The 22,544-nt window shown below is 32.0% G+C and overlaps 1 protein-coding gene across 1 annotated transcript in view; it reads left to right on the top strand.

Moving 5' to 3' along the window:
- The first annotated feature begins 21,379 nt into the window (after positions 1-21,379).
- LOC148284312 (atrial natriuretic peptide-converting enzyme) overlaps positions 21,380-22,544 on the top strand; it is a 90,250-nt gene continuing 89,085 nt past the window's right edge. The window contains exon 1 of the mRNA XM_088242328.1: positions 21,380-21,552. The gene's annotated coding sequence lies outside the window, so the exon portion shown is untranslated. The remainder of the gene's footprint in view (positions 21,553-22,544) is intronic.

Here is a 22,544-nt window from a genome sequence, read left to right as displayed (position 1 = left end):
AATTTTAATCATGACTTTAATAAAGATACGGAAGTTTAGATTTTACATACAAATAATAAAGGGTTAAAAGTGAATAATATATAAATATTTCACATGAGAAAAGCTTTAAAAAATAATATTATTTTTATAAATAGTCAAACAACCTTTTAAAATAGCCTATTATACGATGTTCCATTGTAATGGTCACCCTTTACCTATAAAACTAACCCCCTTCTCTTCACCTCCTCCTTATTTTTTAACTTTTTCTCCCACAACATAAAGTATTCAAGGGTTGCTTTTTTAAATGCTTGTCCTGTTGGTTTTATAGTTTTGTGTAACAACTATGGTGAAAGTGCATAGTAGGTTTTGCATGTTGGTTTAATTGGTGCCCTGACGGAGAGACGGGTACGTCTCGAAACCGGTAGACACAGAAAAGTCGGTAAGTGGGTATATACAAATATTTAATAACATTTAGCAAATTATTTTCCTGAATAGGTAAAGCCATATTATAATACAATTTATTTCAGGATAAATTAACAACACAAAGGGTTGAAATTATCAAGCGACATTTATTTAATAATACTTTTGAGTTTACGACTTTATTCAAGTAATGTTTTTAATTATGTTGTTATAATGATTTTCTTGTTTTGTATAATACCTGTTGTGCTAGGATTACATTGTTCTGGCGTGTTGTGAAGTGATGTGTGGTGAACTATCTGGCGCATATCGCTTTTATGGATATTGTATGGGCAGAATTACATTGCTTTAGTCTGTTGTGTCGTGGTGCCTTTACACAACAGTGAAAGTACTTCCTCTCCATACCCGAAATGCAAAAAAGCTGTTTTTTTGGTCAATAAACGAGTTTAATATTTTTTTTATAATTTGTAAAATCATGTATCGCGATTTTAATTGAATTTAACTCTAATACTTTCACTGTGAGTTTGAAAAAGTCTATGGAGGAACAGATGGAAGAATTGAGTAAATGTGTCTGTTTAAACATAGGCAGAATAGTGAATGTTACACAGTGTGTAAAGTGACGCATTAAACCAGCCAATGACAAGTCGTAAGCCCTGTAAATGCATAGACTTTCATATTTTCTTCTTAAAAATGTTTTCCCTCTTTGTTGCTACAAATTTAGAGTGGTAATTAACTCACTATAAGAAAATGAGAATCAAGTTGTGGAACAGTGAGGTTCGAACCTCGGCTTTACCTGAAGTATTACAAAAATGTTTAACCCTACAATTTTCCATGCCTTTGATTTCAGGAGAATGCAGAAAGCTGGCTACGAGCTCACTCAGATTCTCACGGGTCATGGTGGGTTCATGAGCTACCTGCATCGCTTCAAGCGATGATGTCCATGCGATGATGAAACTCCTGATATCCCTCACCTGTTGATGCGTTGCCCCCTTTTCAGCTATTAAAGACAACAGCTGGAGGTGCGGTGCAGAAGCCTGGGTGAAGATCTTTGCGACATCCCATCGGTGATAGGTAATAAAGAACTCACACCAGAGGTAGTATCATACATGATCAATATAGTGCAGGCAATTGGTCAAATAAACCAAAGTAGGGAACAAAATGCCAAACACTCTTCTAGTAGAACGGAAGGCCTGTTGACAACTGTCAACAGATCGGCTTCTCCTGAAGAGTTTTAAGTGATTTCCTCTCCACATGAGCAAATGCTGAGAAGTTCCTGATTGGCCCACATTAGAATATCCTTCCTGATCCCAACAGCTTAGCTAAAATAAAGTAATATAATAGCAGAAAAATCCGTTTTTTGAAATATAAACCTTGTATATTATAAGCAATGTAAAAAATAATGCAACTCCCATACAAAAATATAAAAAAAACCTAGGACCTCTCCAAGATGTCTCCCATCTATTGATGCATTGCCCCTTTTTTAGTTTACAGATAATGCAACAGAAGGCGCGATGCAGAAGTCTAAATGAGGATTTGCACGATGTTCATGTAGTAATTAGTCATAAGGACTAGTCAAGAGATAGACATAGTAAAGGCAATAAAAGGTATCAATGATGGCAGGACACCAAATGCCGAACACTCTTTAAGTGGATCGGAGGGTCTGTTGACAATGACAACAGTCCGCCTTCTCCTGACGAGTTTTGTGTGGTTTCCTCGTCACTAGAGCAAATGCGGAGAAGCTTCTGAAACAGGTCACAGCCGAATCATCCCACCCGATCCTTACATAATATATCAACTAAATAACTAAACAAAGTTTTTCATTGAACTAAATTTAATAGAATTTTTTTTTTCAACCAAACAAATAAATAAGTATCCCTTTGAAGTAAATATAAACCTTGTACATTACAAGCAAGGTAAAAGAATAATGCAACTCATATATAAAAAAAATAAAAAAAATCCTCGGGCCTCTGATCTGCGAGTCCACGACACTAACCACGGGGCCACAGCCCGGTTCAGAGTGTAACACATGAATTTTTAAGTCATATTATGGTACTCAAAGACGTGACTTGCAGAACATCAGACGATTAGCCTCCACTATACGTTAGTTTATTATGAAATGACCATTTTTGGCTATTGAGATGGAAGTGATTTCACAACCGCGATCTGGATTCCTGAACGCCACTTTAAAAATGGTAAATGTCTTTGAATACAGCACTAATTAATAGTAAGTGTAAAGTGTCAGTGGTACTCCAGTTGCTTAATAGGTCGTTAGTAGTTCGTACAGTATACGTGTACAGTCGTGGTAATAAGTTTCTGGCCACTACATTACAATCCTTTACCAAAACCACGTAATTTATTCATGTAAAATATTCATCAAAGATCACTAATATAAAAAAATTCCCTGTCACCGTGTACCAATTTGTTTAACAGAATTTATCAGGTCGATCGAAGCAAACTTTACACATAAGTCTTCTGTTTAAAATATTACGCTGTAGGTATAAAGCGTCACGTGTCAAGGCGAAGGTGTCAAGTTAACTCATCGTAAGTAAACAAAAAACACTCAAACATGACGCATGACGCATGACGCATCACGCATGACGCCACTAAATCTGCTGAAATTTTACTCAAATTTATTTTACAACATCTCACTTTTCTATCCTCAAAATTTCTTTTCTAACACAATCCGTGATGTTTTTAAATAATTACCTATCTGATTCATTTTAAAATTACAACTTGAGATGAAAATAATTTAATGCTTAGTAATTGAATGAATAAAATAATTGAATGATTAGTAATTGAATGAATGAAATAATCGAGTGAATGATTCAATTCCGGTATTTCATAGATTATAGAAATGGGCGTTTTGGTTATTGTGGTTTATGGTCACTCGAAACCATGGGATGCCCACAGAAATGAGAAGAAAGCTTGCTTCTGTAGAAAGTCAGTATCTTCGTTCCTTTATTCATTTATTTATTTATTCATTCATTCATTCATTCGAATAAGTACCGGCTCTTGGACTTTAATTCGAACAATTTTAGTAATCGAATCCATTCGACTATTTTCGTTCGAATGAATCATCTCTAGTTACAAATCACAAAACCGACAATAAATGCTACATAGCGGCTTGACGTAGTTTAAATAGCTTTCCCCAAAAATTTTAACATTTTAATAACTGTATTATATCTAAAATAATTTAATAATACCTTTCCCTTAGAAATGAATGAAACGTTTTGTTTTGTGATGCATCTGCGTATTTTGATTAGGTGTGTATCTTAAAAAATAAATTATAAATAAAGCACCGTAATAAACAAATTGATACAAAAGGTAATGTCTTTTGTTCTGTTTATTCAATTGGGATAGTAAAAGGGAAAACGGAAATTCAATTTTGTTTGTTTTGTGTGGTTTTTAAAAAATTGCGGATGTAGGCATAAACAAAGTAAAATAGGAAGGTCTAATATTTATTTCGGCAATCTTTGATTCCTGCAAAAAAATAGAAATTAATCGAATGATTACATCCTGAACTCACAACTATAGTCCTTAAAATATAGCTTAATTAGAATGACAGCTGTCAAACTAATTTCATTAGTGATGGGAAATTACTGATCACTGATCAAATCGATTTTATCAGTTATTCCATGCAATCATGTAACTCTGTTTCCGAAAATTGATATAAATAACGAAAAAGCAAGTCTATTATAGTGTGTTTAACATAATTGTTCACCGAAAAATGAGAAATTTATACTTTTTTCATGAACAACACCAAACGAATATTTTTTTTAATCGATAAATTTACATTGATCAATTTATCCCATCTCTAACGTTTTTGCAAAATGATGTAACCTTGTAAGAACGTCGTAAATAAAAAGGTTTATTTTAGTTTTAAAGCTGATTTTATATATTAATGTTGATTTATGTTTCAAGCATTATAAAATAAATTAACACGCCAGATACAAATGATTTTTCGTGTGTCAATATGAATAACTCCTTTGACGTTACTACAAAGTTATGTCGTCACTTTTTCTGATAACTGTCACTCTAATCATGTTACATTTTAAGGACTATAGGTAGATGAAAGATCACACACCTTTACAGTTAATACGAAGGAAATTGAATGCAATAACAACTTTATACTGTTATATATCAATGGCAATAACACAATTTCTAAATAATTATACACTGTCATTATATCTTTCCTCTTGTTATTAGAAACACATATAAAATAGAGTAACCGGACCGCAAACATTAGTGAATGTAATCCATGTTTTATGGTAGGTAAATGTATCAGGTTCGTATTCCGCTCTAGATCGAGACATGCATATTGACAAGGCTGTTATTTCCAGAGTGCGGCTGCGGCTTGTACCAGAATTATCCATTATAATTACCGAGAAGATTTCTAATTATTGTGGTTTAGGCCCATGAACTCCATACCCCGATACCCAAAACCCGAAACACGTATTCGAGCTGATAAACATAAAGACTACATTGCAAATTTAAAAAAATGATAAGAAAAATAAACGTAATTGCATTTCTATCAAACCATACAAGTTGCAAGTTGCTTACAACTGTTAGGTGTAATTTACTACACTTAAAATTAATAAGACTGATAAAAATATTAAAGTGCTTTGGGTCCCTAATTTTATCGCAGCATTTATAAAATTGAATGAATGGAAAATGCAGAAATCCCATTTTAAATATCGGTACGAAATTTGGTTTCTGCCATTCAAGTTATCGGACGTAACTGTATTTTTATTGTCACACTTTCTTGCTGAATTTGAAGTTCCACTATTATTCCAATAAAAATATGTAGGTACCTACTTAAATAGCGGTTTATTTACTGAAGAGAAATTTATTTTCGCTACCCAATATACATTTTTAGCAGTAACTAAAATGAATACTTTAGATTACAATCTGTAAAATTCACGACTGTTATCGTTCACCAAAATAATATTTTTATGTTTAACAAGGAAGTTTAATGGTTTTGGAAAAAAAATGATAATAGACTTTTAAATTAAACTAAGCCAATTAAAACATATAAATGCATATATATATCAGTGGCGAATGGTTATTTTATTTACAGGTAAGCTATTAAAATATCATATATTTGTACCTACATAGGAGGTACATAATATAATGTAAGTAATATATACTATAAATTGATATTTTTTTGTGGTTCTGTGTGATACAACAACTCTCATCCATGAAATCAACTCAAACGATGTAACTTCGTGATATATTATATTATATAGATATATTATCAATTACTTAAATATATAATTCATTAAAAAATAAATAAAAATACCTCTATGAATTCAGTCGATATTATATATATATATATATATATACAGGGTATTCTTTAAACCCTGTCACATCTGAAACCACGATGATCAGTATGGGCAAGAAGACATATTGGCATATTAAAAAAAATATTTAGAACGAAGAAAATTTGTAAAAATTAAATATTAAAAAAAACAAATGGTTCCTAAATGTCTGGGGAGAAACAAGGGGGGCGCGGCTGCGCGGTTAACGGTGTGTCAGACTCCCCCCTCCTCGTTTCTCTCCTGCAGAAGTTAGCAACCATTGGTTTTTTTTTAAATATTTTATTTTTTTAAACTTAAAAATAAAGTTAAATATTTTAAAAAAATATTTTTATGAGCCAGAATGTCTTCTTGCTCATACTGATCATCGTGGTTTCGGATGTGACAGGGTTCAAAGAACACCTGCATATCGTATTATTAGGGCTATGATTTTTTTAAAGTTTTGTATTTATGAAATTACTCTGCGTGATACGTCAGATATTTTCTTCCGTTTATTCTCAGTCAGTTCTGCTGATTGGTCCGTGGACGGTAAGTAAACCGGATATCTTTCACAACTCTCCTATCATTAACTGATTCATGTAAACTAGTGACGTCGTTCGTTTTTATTGAAATATTTTTGATTATTTTTATCGTACATTTTCAAGAACCTTTGCGGTACAATTTAGTGCTTTAAATTTTACCACGCGCCATAAAAAAAAGTTGTTTCCGATTTCCCGTAGGGCTGAAGTACCTCATTCCATTATAAGGCGGACAAAGCTCATTCTTCCGTGGAGTACGGTAAATTTATTTTCATGTAACAAATATATCTTCGTTTACAAAAATGATCATAATTTTTCGACTCTCAAATATTATTTGCGATAATTAATTTGTTCTATCATCAACATTATTAATCAATGAAGAATACTAAAAAATATTTTTTTTGTGTTGAAATATTTAACGCCCATTACTGTGACCTCTGCATATAACCGAGCTTGACCTATTTTTATTATGTTTTTATGGAATTCATAAAACCATTATAACGCCACATTCTTTGTATATTATGTTTTAATTGCCCGAAAGAAGAAACAAGTAAAGGGAAAACTTTAATTATTGCGTACTACACTTTAATTGAATTTAATCTTTACAAAGCCAACGAGAAGCGGGTTTACTCTTTATTTTGCATTTCACGATATCTCGACAGTTAAATGAAGGCGAGAAAATCGCAAGAACAAATTAGTTGAGCGCTGACATATATTCTAAGAATTTGTTTCAAGTTGTTTGTACTATCATTCTATGTACCGTAAGTTGGGAAAGTCGAGACTTGAGAAAAATGCCACTGATAAATAATTGAATAAGCTTTAAAAAGTAAACAGATTTATTTCATCAATTTTCAACACGTTTTTATAAAACAAAATTACCCAAACAAAATAACACAAGGCGTAATAACGATTTGTAAACGAATTGGCGTTTACAATGTTATCTTAATCAGTTACACAAGATAAAAAAACCATTTAATTACAGATGAAATTACAGATAATTGATTTGTTATTCAACGAAAATTGTGATAAATATTGTTAGTCGCAGGAATGTTTAAGATATATATTTTTTCATACACCTAGCCTGTCTTTCATTAAACAAATTTCATTCTAAAACTCCTGATGATGATCAGTTTTACGCTTCAGCTACCAGTCTAGGGACTATGAAATGTTCTGGTGTTAAAACAACAACAACATTAACAAACCCATGCCGTTTCCCCGTAGGGGTAGGCAGATATGATAGAACGCCATATCACTCTATCTTTGCATACAGATCTAGCTTCCTCTACATTCATACATCTTCTCATGCACGAACGCCGATTATTCCTACTTTTGACATGTCCATCTTCAAGTATTTGATGGACTTGATCGTGCCATGTCTTTCTCGGTCTTCCTCGTTTTCTGCATCCATCAATATTTACATCGTAGATCCTTTAAGCCGTTCTTTCGCTGTCCATTCGCTCTACATGTCCAAACCAACGCAGCACCCCTTTCTTGATTCTGTGCTGATAATGCATATCTCAGCCCTTATACAGTTCACGTATCTCGACATTTGTGCATCTATCAGACATCCTTTTACCACACATTCATCCGAAGGAATCGCATTTCGACAGAATTTAACCTACTTTCATCATCATTCTTCCAATTCCATACTCTCATATATTAGAGTTTAGCCTCTTCCGATAAAAAATTGATTTCAGTGCATCGTTCACCCTGTTTCCGGCACTCACCCTCCTTTCAATATCTTTCTCGGTCTTTTCACCCCTATTCCCAGATACATAAATTATTCTACCTGATTCAAAATATCTCCGTTCACACTGTTCTCACATTTAGTTTTATTTTCACCCCTTTCAAAAACCATCACTTTCGATTTATCACCATTCATAAGCAAATCGCTTTTCTTGCATACATCGTAGACTTTTGTTACCAAGAATTGCGGGTCTTCTTTGGTACTAGCAAGAAGCATGGCATCATCAGCATACAGAAGACAGTTAACAGTTATACCACTCATTTTTGCTCCCATTCTTAAATCTTTCAGTTCTTTCATACAGTTATCGATGTATATGTTGAACAACTACGGTGACATTACACATCCCTGTTTAACTCCTTTAGGAATGTTAAACCAAGATGTGAATGACTCATTCACCTTCGCACATGCTGTGCTGTCCTTGTACAGTGACGCAATAGCCCTTGTCAGGTTACCATTCACTCTATACGTGAAAACACCACTATAAATAAATATTTCATATCAACCTCGTCGGGAATAGAACCCGAGACCTCTTGCATGGTAGGCAAACGCGCTGACCATTACACTATGAGGCCGACAAAATAGAAAAATGTATACAACGATTTGTTACGAAACTTCGGAAAATAAGAAACGCCATTTTACAGAAAATACCCATATACGTTTTCTAATTAGTTGATGAAGTAAAATAAAATATACAACAATACAAATTCAAACGCACTTGCTGAAAAAGTTTCATAAAATTGTGAATTACAACAATAATTCCAAATTCTTGATTTTGTAATTTGATAAACCGACAGAAAAAACCTTTTCCAATAGTAGAACCGTCAAAAACAAAATTGATTTGATTAGGAAAAGGAAAAAGTAATTTCACTTGGCTCTCGCGTATAAATACATATAATGGTGAAATTATACAAGAATAATGTTTTTTTACTAAATGTTAGTAAATATTTGTACTCGACCACTCACCGACTTTTCTATGTCCATTGGTTTCGAGATGTACCCATCTCTTCGTCAGGATACCAATAAAAACAACATGAAAACCCACTACACATACACCATGGTTGTTGGTTATGTACAAATATTTCATTTATGTACGAAAATTTAGTAAAATGTTTGACCATAAAGTTAACGCTTTAAATATTCATATTTTTTCTTTCAATGAATGTTTCAGAATACCAAAGGTCATCTTGTGCTTCATTTTGCCCTGTATTCTGAATAATAGGTTCCGATAATATGTTTTCTTCAAAAGAAAAAGTATTATGCAAAGAGTAAAAGTATTGATCTATGCGTTTTTTTCTATAACCTATTATTATTTTGTTAACGTCCATTGACTTTTTGTTTTAAAACGCGTAATGTAAATAAATCATAATCTTAAATTACGGCTAATAGTAACTTTCATAAATGATTATTTCCCATTCTCTATGCTCTCAGCATGAGTTAACTTCTAAGTGACAAAAAATGTTCCTTTCTCGAGTAGAACGCGTTTTTCCACTAACATTTATCTGAAGTTAACTCATTTCTTTCATTAGAAACCTTTATACATTTTTCCAATGTGTATTGTACTCGTAATACTTTATTGCTGAAATTGATTTATATCGCTAAATATTTGCTATAAACATATTATCTATTTTTATTTTTTGACTAGTCTATTTCATATTACTTAGTATGTAGGCATGAATAATTTTTATTTTATCTCATTTGTATGTAAAGAGTAATAATTCACAAGAGATGCTCTTTAGCTCTATTGCCTAGAACAGAAGCGTTCTAAATTTTTGGTTTGGTTTTTAGTTATACAACAAACGTGTAACGGATGGTTTCGGTTTGCACTTGCAATTCCCGACCTGAGTACCTACGGCCCGTTGTATTTATGTAAACTGTAGCTAACTTCATGGTTAAAAATTATACAATGATTTTTGTCCGTATGGGCGACTCTATTAGCATATATCTTATAATAAATTTAAAAATAAGTTGTTATATGTTAGAAAACAATGAGTTAATGTTTATAAGTCGTTAGTGTGTAGTGGTGTAGTCATGTTTTAGACAAACAGTGGAAAAAAGAAGACTATATATTTAATAGCATTGTTTTATACTTTATTCTTAACAAAATATGTGACAAATAGTGAACAATGGAAACTTTCAAAAAATAGTGCGCCTGTAACCTTTAAATCATATAATTTTATGTGAATCATTAAAACCGTTTAAGAATCCATCAGCTTTTGACGCGAAAGTACCTAAATTTTGCTATTTGGAACACTACACCCATAATTAATAAATTACAACAGTGCTATTAAAAGTGAACTGACATTTATTGATAAATACATAAAATTTCAAATATCTGCCTTCTAATAACATACAAAATGATAAATCAAACTTCAATAACCAACTTATACAAAAAAATATTCATTTAAAAATGTGAATTGAACAGGAATGTTGCGTCTCATAAAATGAAATAATACGGACCAAAATGGACACCAAGTCGTTGGAACAATAGGCATAATCCCCCAGTCTACACACGTGCGTTTCCAGAAATTCTCCAGCAGCCTAGTGGACCACATGGTGACGATATCTACCTACTGTCTACAAAAGATTCTCTTCGGACATCTATCTCCCTTTGTTAACCATGGAGTTGATACAGTGCTTTATTTATTTAGTTTTTATTGCTTAGTTCTTGGCATGAACACTTGACAAACTTACTACTATGCTCTATTTTTTATAAATTTATTGATATCATTCTAACTTTGATGGAATTCCACTCGTCCATGCACTTTGTAGCTGCACGATGATTGGTTATCTAGCTTTCATATACCAACTTAAAAATACCTAAATTTTATAAATGGGGTCTAGAATTCCAATCGTCTATGCGCTTAGTAGCTGCAAGACGTGTTGTAATCTTACTCCTTTTTACTATTCATTTTTTTTTTTTTTAGTATCATTAATACACTAAATTTATTTGTCAATTTTTAAAATGTGTAAATGGGGGCTAAATTTCTAACTGTCTATGCGCTCTGTAGCTGCAAGACGTCCTGTAATCTAGCTCCTATCTGTTATAATTTTTTATTGATCTTAATTGAAAACGAGGAACTAGAATCCCAACCGTCCATGCGCTCTGTAGCTGCAAGACGTACTGGGATATTTACTAATTGTACAGCGCCCTTGAGGTGATTTTCACAAAAATGGCGCTATATAAATTATCCAACTATATATACTATATATATATATATATATATATATATATGCAAAAAATGTCATTTGAAATACGGTTAATGGATAATTTAAATAACCTATTAAATATTTTCATGTTGACGTTTAATTCATCAACAATAATAAATATAATCTATATACAATTTGTGATTCATATTTATTGTTTTATGCTTTATAGTGACAACTGTCATTAAGCAGAGGCGACACGGTTGGCTGGGCCATATGCTACGGATGCCTGATGGGGACGCGAACTCAACTTAGGAGGATGCAGAGGAGTTGTAAGCCAACAGAGAGGCCAGGAGGATGATGATGGAATATTAAAAAAAAACTATTCTAAACACGCACGCAAGGTTCCGGGTTCAATTCCCAGTGAGAACGCAAATATTAAATGTGATTTTTTCAAGCCTGGGTGTTCTGTGCTGTAATTCACCACTGTAATTGGACTACCTGACCTGTCGTGGTGTAAAAAAATAATAGTAAGTAACAAAAAAATATTAAAAATCAAAACACTTAGTGTATTTTATTTTAATTATTTATTTGACCATAATTCGGGGGCTTAGGGTCATAAGGGCGAAACTACAAAAAATGCTGTTTTGTGTTAAGTACTAATCTGATATCCAAACAAAATATCCTGTTAGTGACAAAAAGATGAAACTCATCCGATAAGTAGTTAAATTTATAAATTTGTGTGAAACTACAAATGAAGCGTTTTGTTTAAAGTCAGAAGAATAAAACACCTTTTACATCATTTTGTTAATTTACTAATGTAAGCGCAAGTTAGGGTCATATAGACGAAAGCGTAGTTTCATATTTTTGTCTCTAAAACATTTTATGCTCTATTAACTGTATTTTTTATTTTCTTTATTTGTTACCCTTAAAAGACAGTATTATTTTATGAAAACTGTTTTATCATTTATCTCAAAACTGTGTTTTTGTAGTTTCGCCCTTATGACCCTTAACCCCCGAATTGTGGTCTTCATTGCTTTATAGACGGTTTAACCCATCACGCAATGCAAACTGTAAATATAAGTTAGAAATTAATGAATAGAAAGCAGATAGTTGCCAAACTGCCGATATTTAGAGAAATATAAATTCATATTATCCGCAGTTGCCGTATTAAGCAAGTTAATTGCCTTAGGGTGAGTTCTAGCTCGCATTTGTACGGCTTCTGGGTGTGTAAAACAATGCAGGAGATCTCGCTCTAGTATAATTATTGGGAACACACAGTACACATTCAGTATATTTGGATTATATATACTTCCAGAAATCAGCTTGTAGAAATGTTTTCCAAGAAAAATTTGACTTCGAGATTCGAGGGTGTTGTAATCCAGCATTCCCGCTAGAAATAAGGATGGGTTTGTTTTTCTTATTTTTTTTTTTAGTTACGCACGAAATTGCAGAGGCAAAATAATTGGAATACTCGTATGACTTAATCATGTTTTAGACTTTGAAATGTTGATGTTCTTAAAATATTTATCTGCATCAATGACGCTACATGACCTATCACGTTATATTAGAGTGAAGTAGAACTAGTACACAGTATGACGGTATACATCTGTATATTATACACCCAAGATGACTAAGAAATTCCATAACACAAAGAGAAAAAGGTTATATATAAAATTAACCTTACTAAAAAATCATTGCTCCTGCTGATTTTCAATTAAAAAATAATTTAAAAATCGTGCAATCAATTTCATTACCAATTTTAATAGGACAAGTAGGGTCCAATTAATTTTTTAGATCATTTTAGCAGGGGTATAATCTTTATTAAATTGTTCAGGAAAGTGGTTTAAAGTTGTTAAACTGTTTCAAATGTATCTCTCGAAGTAAAACACTATTTATTGTCGTTTTTTTGGATTGATAGGCTTTTGAAAATAATATTTAAGAAAAAAACCTTTAAAGTATGGACTATCAAATAACTTTGGGAATTCAATGTTTTTTCTTCTAACCGTCCGGCCCGCGCCCTAATTCCTCCTCGGACTTTAGTATAAAAAGTAATGTAGAATATTGAATGAAAAACAATGTAATTATATAATTTTGTTCGCGCAAAAACATTAAATTACGTGCCATTAAATTAAACATGAATTATTTTTGAAAATAACAGGTAAATATATATTTAATGACATGATATTAATATAAATAAAACAGTCATTGAAAGTAAACAGTATGTGAAAAAAAGCAATGTAAAATAATTAAATTAACAGCAAAATAAATGAGATAATGGACATGTGTATATATGTGTATATATATATATGTGTGTATATATGTGTATGTCAGTATGTATATATATATTAAAATGTGTATACGAATAAGTTTATATTTTGTTTGTCTGTGCTCTATATTAATTTGTTAATTATTATAATATATTGAAATGTAATTGCCTAGCATGGAACGGGGTATGTAATAAGACTTAATTTTGTGCAAAATTCCTCGCTGCATCAGAGGTAGTTTGTTATAAAAAATGTGGAATTTATTCGGTACCCACTGCTTTAATACCAGCAAACCGTTGAATTTTGTTAAAAGCATGAGTATTATTACTGCACTAGTAGTGTTTTAGAACAAGCTATTTCAGTAGTAAGCCCTGGTATTCTCCGTTTTCCTATATGAGGCTGAAACGTGGACAATGCGTGCCTACGAGAGGAAGAGGATCGATGCATTCGAGATGTGGTGTTGGAGAAGGCTGCTGCGTGTGCCTTGGACAGCCAGAAGATCGAATGCATCGATACTGGAAGAGCTCCATATTACGACTCGTCTATCAGTGGTGTGTTTGAGAAGGATACTGTCTTTCTTTAGACATATTGCTAGACGTGAGCCAGACAATCTAGAAAAGGCAATAATGTCTGGCCGAGTTGAAGGTAGGAGAAGCCGGGGTAGAATCCCATATAGATGGACTGACCATATAAAGGTGGCTACTGGGCTAAAATTTAATGAGTCAGTTCGTCGGGGTGAAGACAGACTGGAGTGGAACAGACTAATCAGAAGTGTTCATGGTGATCACGATCCTCAGCATAGAGGGACCGACTTCGAAGAAGAAAGAATTTCAGTAGTGGTGTACCGGAGGACTCCAATGTTTTAAGCATTAATATAATCTAAAAATATTATAAAAAAGTCAATTTGCAAAAAGTGACTTCCAGCCTTTCAGCTTTAAGGAACAGAAATTAGATTTAACAGATTGTTTAACCAATTAAAAGATAGATTTCTCGTTTTGTACAAAGGTAATTTGTTTAGTCGGAGACGCACAACGCGCGACGCATTTATTTTTACAGAGAAAAATTAAAAACCAATTTAGATTCTATGCATATTATTTTATCAGCCATATATTACGATGTTGCATGGAGAGTCTCGACTACGGAATCGAACGAATAAAAATATGCTGCGTAACTACTCGGCTGGCAGTGCAATGCCACTGAGTAAGTGACCGAGTGAAACTTGATCTGGCCAAAGTATAAAATAATTTTCTTTTCTTTAGATAAAATCAACATAATACTAATCGTATCTCAATTCAGAAATGTTGTATCCAACTATCTATAGCCTGCAAAAAGTGCACGATCGTGTTTTCAAGAAGTTGTTTCCAGAAGTAAAAGTGTATGCGCAGATACCAATTAAAATGATTCTTCGGATAAAATAATGAGATGCAAAAACATAATTAATTCATTTTTAACTTTTGTGTGGCTGTGGTGTAACACGAGTCTACATAGGAGACAAGACTTGATTTATCTCTCTTATTTATTTAAAGGATGAAGTTGTATTTTTCGTAATCTTTAAATGGACATTGGATACTTGGATATTTTCACATCGGATTTAAAAAGTAAAAAAGTAATTTTTGTTGTTGAAAAGTAAAATATACTGGATTTTAATAGAAAAAATATTTATTCTTTCTACAATATTTTGAGTTCGTCCAAATGTTTGTAGACAAAATATTGAATTCCCCCCCCAATAATTTGATCAGATGAATCTTTTCACAACAATAAAGGTGTCAGCTCTTTAACTTCACTAAAATTAACAGATGGAAGAATTGACGAAATATGGATGTTCAAACATGCAAAATGTTGAATGTTACACAGTGTTTATAGTGGCTACTTAAACCAGCCAACGACATAAGTCATAAATCCTGTAAATGCCTAGACTTCTCCATCCCTGTTGTAATTTGTTAATTTATTATTTCTATAAAAAGAATAATATTATACGAATAAAAGTGATGCCAATACCACAATTAATCTGTTTTTATTGTCTTTGTTTGTCTTTGCTACGTACACAGTTTTATGTTATTTTTGTTAAGTTTCTTGTACATATTTTCCTTCATATAACTATTTTATCGTCTAAGGCCGTATGTATAATAAATAAAAAAGAAATTGTACGAGAATAGAACTTATAATAAGGGAGGGAGAGACACTGTTCTGTGGCCAGTGGTTGTGTGAAAGAGACACATACAAAATATATAATTCGTTCAATCAGACGATTATTGGCAGTTAGTGGGAGGGCACGCTATTTATATGACCGGCATATTTACATATTAATATTTTTTTATTTATTTTGCTATAACCAGCCAAAATTTGTTTATAATTTCAATTAATTATGGAAAAGGAATTATTAAAGAGCATATCTCTACGATTTTTTTATTTAATGTCTGAACTTCAAAATATTCTGTTTTTTCTTGAGGTAACACGATGTTGCATCACCGTGTGCAAAAGAATTTTGTAGCACAGCCTTTTAAAAGTTAAAAATCTGTGTTTAGTTATTCATAAGTTGTGAGTTTCAAGTTTGAATAAAAAAAGGAATAACCCGCTAAGCCTCTTTTTTAGAAGCTTATCAGCAGGTGGGAAAGAGGGGATATGGAAGGGGGTTATGAAAATATAGAACACACAACACCTGGACTAATTGAGAAAATAATGTTTCTTGCATTCTTTTCTTGCAACTGGCGAGAATCAAGTAAGCGACGCTAGTTTCACCGTTGACCGTACCAACTGCCCCACGTCGCGGCGCCTGTGTGCTTTATAAATCACTAGCGGACCCGACAGACATTGTCCTGCCTGAACGTTGGCTTGCCTGCCTTGAAAAAAAAAATCATCCATAAGTAGGTACCTCGGTACTTGTTTATGATTGAATTTCAAAATTAAAGGTTATTCATATTCAAATATTAAATTTACGTAGGTACCAAGGCACTTGTTTATAGTTGAATTCCAAACTTTTTAACTCTTTTTAAAGTTTTCTGTAATGATGAGAATGATTGAAAATAAATAGTAAAGTAATGTTAATTTTAATAAAAGTGAAAAATATGTGTTAATATGTACCTAGGTACCATTTTTTAGCATTCCTAAAGATGACAATACGCGGCAACAATGGATTAAATTAATTTGATTTGGCGATTCTCGACCGGATTACAGCCCATTATTTTGCTGTGAACTGTAGCTAACTTAATCCTTAATAGTCATAGAATGGTTTTCCTTCGTTTGGGCTCCTCTATAGCTCGGCACATTATTACTCTGAGTTTAAAACGGATCCGGGTAAGTGGGCGGGGCTTTTAAATACTCCTGTCCATACCCGATTGTGCAAAGGTAACTGCATTGGTACACTAAATGTAGCGTATATCGATAATCTGTAAGAAGGGTTTTGGCTGGTTTAATACTTTTGTACAAAATAATATTTTGCTCAGATAAACGTCAATGTACCTCACCATAATTTGCGCGTACCAGTGCTGTCTTTGCTGCAGGAAATTTTAGAGACAATGTCGGTTCCTTTTCACCTCCTCAGAACAGATCACGAAATCTCCCTAAATAGCACTGTCAATGTATTCCTACAGCAAAGGCGCATTCAAAATGCAAACGGGAGTTATCACTATAGGGCCTTGATTAAAATGGGAAGTTAAAAGAGGTATCTTCAACTTTTTAGTCTATAAAGTAAAATCGAAATTTTTAGACGAAAATATTTATATTTGTATGAAGAATTAAAATATCTTCGTCGGTAACCTGTGATTGAATATGTTTAGCTGAATAATGTACGCATATTCTATTTTTCATAAAGAAAACTGAATTAATTAATTAATGAATTTATTTTTTTACTTCTTAAGGAAATCATACAGTCTTTATATAAATACAAGGTACAAAAGAACAATGAAAAAAAGTAAGACCAATTACAGATTCCACACTAATTTATTATGAATGCAGGAGAAGAGGGGAAAAATAATTGAATTCTAAAAAAGTTAAAATATGAATATTAAATAAAAAGTACATAAAAGGGAGAAGACATTATATAGCTCCAACTCTACTTTCCTTCCTCTCTCTCTGCTTCCATAAACATTTATATATTTCCATATAAAAATTCACAACCAACAATAATTAATTCGATGCCGGTAGTAAATGTACATATTTATGAATAAGTATAAATCAAGAGTTGAAATCAAAAGTTAAAATTAAAATCAAAAGTAAAAATTAAAATTAAAATTGCAAGCTTAAATTAAAATTAAAAGTTTAAATTAAAAGTTGAAATTAAAAGTTGAAATTAAAAGTTAAAATTAAGAATTAAAAAGTTAAAATTGAAAGATAAAATTAAAAGTCAAATTAAAATTTAAAAGTCAAGCAGTAAATTTAAAATGTCAAACAGATCTGATAAAAATATGGTATTTACAATGTAATATGTCGATGTCACTAAAACTGTCATTATACTTAATCTGTATTCTTTGAAGAGTGCTATTTTTCAAATAATTAGTCATTGAGTTAGGAATGTCGAAGAGTACAGATTGACGAGTTCTACGGACAGGGATTTAACTTTATAGATAGAATTGAAGATAACCATTAACTTCCCATTTTAATACATATCCTGGCTTAAATATGACACACTTGACATGTCTACCTAGATCATAATATTACCATACCTACTGTTATTGTAAATAGTTTTAAAGATTTTTTAGGTTAAGTTCAATCAATGTCTTTAATATATTTAATGCTAAACCATAAGGGCTTCGTTAGCATGTTGATGGGCTTTAAAAAAATTGGTTGTTATACACTGTTACATGAAAGTAAGGGTATCAGCCTAACGCTTCAGGTGCTGGTCCAGCAATATGAAATATTGCAGCGTAGAGAACCACCTTTCTAATCAATATTTCATGTCGACCTTCCCAGAAATCGAACCCCGAGCATAGTAGGCGAATGCGCGAACCACTACACTACGAGGCGGACTTATCTCCACTTGATTATCTTTTTCAGGATTTAGCCCGAGAGCAGCCGTCGAGTCGAAAGCACTCGTCCAGGATTCAGGTTCTATTTTACACACCAAATTTCGATACAAGACACTATTTTCTTAATATTATATATACGCATTTTTTAATTAAGTACCTACTTATCTTTTTTTTTTTTTTTATTTATTTAACTTTTTGTACATAATGTTATTTGTACATTGGCGGGCTTATTGCCAAATGGCAATTTCTTCCAACCAACCAATAAAATAAAAGTTTTATTTTTATAATTCAAGTTACAGAACATATTCAATAGAAAAAAAAAAAAAAAGATTAAAAAGTGGAAAATATATAAAAATAGAAATAAACGTATTTGTTTATAAATTACCTTAAATCAAAACTCTTTTCGGTGTTTATTAAACACAACTATCCTACTGATCAAAACACCACCCCTGAAGTTTTGATGCTGTAAAGAAGAAAGTCTTCGCGGCAGAGAAAGTTAACTGTTGTTTGGATCCGATAATATACCAATAAGGAGGTATCTATATATATATATATAGCGGAGGTTCTCAACCAGTTTTTGACGAGCTGTTTTTAACCGAAAATTAGCGCATATAGATGCATGTGGATATTATTTTGTGTACGAGTGAGTAGTTGGGAACGTGTAGTTTAGGGGTAAGAAAGGAGAAAAAATAGGGCGCGAAAAGTAATCTTAACACATACGTATAGTGTTATCATGTATTCACTGAGTGTATAGTTGTTAACAAAAAGCGGACCATAGCGAAATAACGAATTTCATTCAGTTTTGTGAAAGGTTAGAAATACTTGAAGAAAGGAAAGGAACACAAAAATGGACCTACCTTTGATAGAATGAAGATGTTCTTCAATTTTGGGCACTGGATGATGAAATTCACTAGGAGTTATCTAACGATTAATGTTTTTTGTTGATATTTCTTAATAAAACTCCATTGTTAATGCTTATGATAAAATTATAAATAAACTTATCAACGAAACTTCTTGGTTTAGTTTTACTTTTTATTATTTTGACCAACGAGCGCTTTCGCCTAAGTAGGCATCTTCAAGGCTGGTGAATTGTTTACAACATTTACAGTTTTTATACTATTCTTAACATATTTTGGAGATAAGATCCAATTAGTATATTTACAGGGGACAGAAACATTCATATTTACAAAAGATGCCTACTTAGGCGAAAGCGCTCGTTGGTCAAAATAATAAAAAATAAAAAGTAAAACTAAACCAAGAAGTTTCATTGATAAGTTTATTTATAGATTTATAATAACTTTTTCAACGACGCGCGACGAATCCAAGAATTTTTATACAATCTTTAGTAATGTCAAAACTGCTATTTATTTTGTTCCAAATACAAATCTTATAATTTTGTATTTATTCTATCTTGATGTAAGGTAGGTACCTACCATAAGGATGGGTCAAGAGAAGAATGGAAAATAAAGGTAATCGGCCAGGAATAATATCGATAAATGCTGTTATTTACTAAACAATAGTCGTCGCCAGATAAGAATGCCTACGTTCACATAGTGACTGCAGTGTAATATGTGTTAGCGCAGGCATTTTTAACAGGCGACGGCTTTACATTCGTAGGTATCGGAAACGAGAGCGGAGACGACTTTGATAGCATTTGAGTGAGATAGTTGTATGGAATACGAACGAACTTACGAAATAAAGGCATGACATGCAAAGGGCTCTGATTTAAGAATATCAGTACTTTATTTTTTATATCAACCTATCGACAGGTTATTAAATAAACCCTTATTGATTGGTAAATATTCAGCTCATTAAGTTAATACATAAAAATGATCAAAACAACATTATATAAGAAAAAAATATACAAATAAATAATTGAAGCCTTCCTATTATTAAGGATCTATGTTAAAATTTGGTGTTTTGAGATAATCAAATAAAACATTATCTTTTATTAAAAAAACTTTAGATTTTAAAAACAATAAAAAAAATACTTCCAAAAAAATAGAACAATCATTAACATTTTTAAATATAGTTAAATTCCATGCATTATTGATTTATGTCACAGCGTAAATCACTAAGATTTTCGCTCATTTTGAATTTAAATATATCACTAATGCAAGAAAGCCAACACAAAAATGCAAATTATTATCATTTTTCAGGTCTGGTAAATTTTTTCTTTCTGAAAATATGGATAATGTGATGTACAAGTAGATACAGCCCAAATGTAACATATATCATTCATGGTGGACCGACTTCAATTATTATCTTAGAAAGACTTTCTGGCTTAAATTAATACTGATGCAATGTTATTCCTCAGGTATCTATCAAACAAGTCAAAAACCTTATTCACTTTCCAAATGTTCATCTTGGTTTTCAAAAGTAGTTTTATTTCGTAATTCTGCCGAAATCACTTCATTATTTCTGCCATATAAATATAGCATTGAAAAAAGCCGAAATCACAAAATTTCATTTTAAATCAGTCACTAAAAAAATATTATGAAATAAGAAAAAACGTTGTATTATGAAAAAACTGTTCTAAATTTTAAACTGAAGGTTAAGAAATATGTGTTAACAACTTATAAACTAAATATACGTACACTATTTAATTTATATGTTAATGTGTGCCCTACTTTAAGATTCAAAGTAAATAAATGAAAATTATACAATATTTTTCCGATTTGATTTTCAATTATTCATCTCTAATGGGTATGTACATTACATTGTACCTGAAAATGTTGGCAAAAGTTGCATTAATGTCTCAAAACGACACATAAATTTTATAATTTTTCAAGTTAATAACGACGCTGAAATGAAAATGTAAATAACCATTTTTGTAATGATGCAAATGCATCTTCGTTATTTGACAAAATGTTTCAGAATGAGTTTTTGGTTGATGGTTAGAAACTATACATTTAGAGTTTGCAAGTGGCGAGGGTTGCCGACGGCTGGTTTTCCATCATACCTGGATTCTGAGCAGACTGAGCACCTTGTGCAGGAGAAGAGAACGAGAAATATTCCAATTTGAATCAGTGTCTCGCCGATCGCGTCGCCGCACGCACGCGTTTTTGGTTAGGCGATACAGTACATACATAGGTACAGTAGTGTTTCGTTAGTCCATGCTGACATGTGACAGTTCTAAAAAGATTGAAAATTGCAACGTGCATTTTTAATAGTGTCAATTGGATGCATTTAAGTTTACAGGTGCGTTATTAATTATTTATTCATTAAAATCATTTATATTTTATCAATGTTGGTGATGTATGAAAAGAAAATTAATATTCGATTTTTTGGTGCAATACAAATATAAATACAATGTAACCGTCGGAAAATTTACATTTGACGCACTAACTTTGTGGTTATTCATTATAATAAAATAAATATAAAATAGCTTTACTTTTAATAACTTTTTTTTTCTACCGACCGGTTTCAAAGCTACTTAAGCTTCTTTATCACGGTAAAATTAACTTGTTTCAATAAGTTAAGTAAGTATACTTTTTTATAATAATTTATTTTCAATCTTAATAATTTATTTAAATATGTATTTCATTAGTGTTTAAATGTAATTGATGAAAAACAAGTTTTGTCTTTTTTTAATTGTTTGAATATTTCTGTGTATTATGTATTATTTTTCATTGTTTGTAAACCAAATAAATAAGACAAAAATATAAATATAAATACCTTTATAAAGAAGCTTGTGTAGCTTTGAAACCGGTCGGTAGAAAAAAAAAACAAGTGGTCGAAAACAAAGATGTTTTATATCTATTTTATTATAATTGTCTGTGTCCGGGCAAATAACGAATACAGTAATGTGTGTGAAATAGAACCAGAATCCTGGACCAGTGTTGTTGAATCGATGCTACTCTCATCCTAAAAAAAGAAATCGAGTGGAAAATCGCCCGCCTCGTAGTGTAGTTGTTAGTGCGTACGCCTACCATGCTTGAGGTCCCTGGTTTGATTCCCGTAGATTCCAGAAGGTTAAAATGAAATATTTGCTTTTAAAGGTGGTTTTTCGTTGAAGTATATTTTTTTTCCTGGACTGGCGTAAGACTGATAACTTTACCTCCTTGCAACAGATTATCGAGATACGGTGCATATGATTTAACACTGCAGTGCCCTATGCACCACCTGTGTGGATAGGAGCTTGATGATGGTGATGATAAATAGAATAACATTAGTGGGCTTTGCATTTCACT

Source organism: Micrasema longulum, unplaced genomic scaffold (genome assembly GCF_059751315.1).
Source record: "Micrasema longulum isolate JH-2025_06_02 unplaced genomic scaffold, ASM5975131v1 h1tg000133l, whole genome shotgun sequence".
Lineage (NCBI taxonomy): Eukaryota > Metazoa > Arthropoda > Insecta > Trichoptera > Brachycentridae > Micrasema > Micrasema longulum.
This window is presented reverse-complemented; position numbering and strand designations above follow the sequence as displayed.